The sequence below is a fragment of the Penaeus monodon genome, chromosome 28 (assembly GCF_015228065.2).
Source record: "Penaeus monodon isolate SGIC_2016 chromosome 28, NSTDA_Pmon_1, whole genome shotgun sequence".
Classification (NCBI taxonomy): Eukaryota; Metazoa; Arthropoda; class Malacostraca; order Decapoda; family Penaeidae; genus Penaeus; species Penaeus monodon.
In genome coordinates, this window is record NC_051413.1 from 31,306,634 (window position 1) to 31,306,952 (window position 319).

Consider the following 319-nt stretch of genomic DNA (forward strand, 5'->3'; position numbering starts at 1 on the left):
CTAGAGGATGAAATGGATGCACCTTCTGAGAACCTTAATTGCCTACGCGTTCAAAATACAAGGACCTCGAGCAATTCTGTTGATAAAATACCTGTAGAATGTCTTCCCATGTCTTCTCTGTAGCCTAATGGTATTGTTGAAAGCCACATGATCATTATCTTCTGAATATCTTAGAAGAAAACGTGTGTAAACAAGAATTAGATCGAATGCGATGAAGAGGATATAGCGATATAGTGGCCGCTGGCAATTTCCTCGCGTTCGAATCAGTTATTCTGTCTAGTTCCGAGTTTATATATTCTATATAAGTGTATATATATGT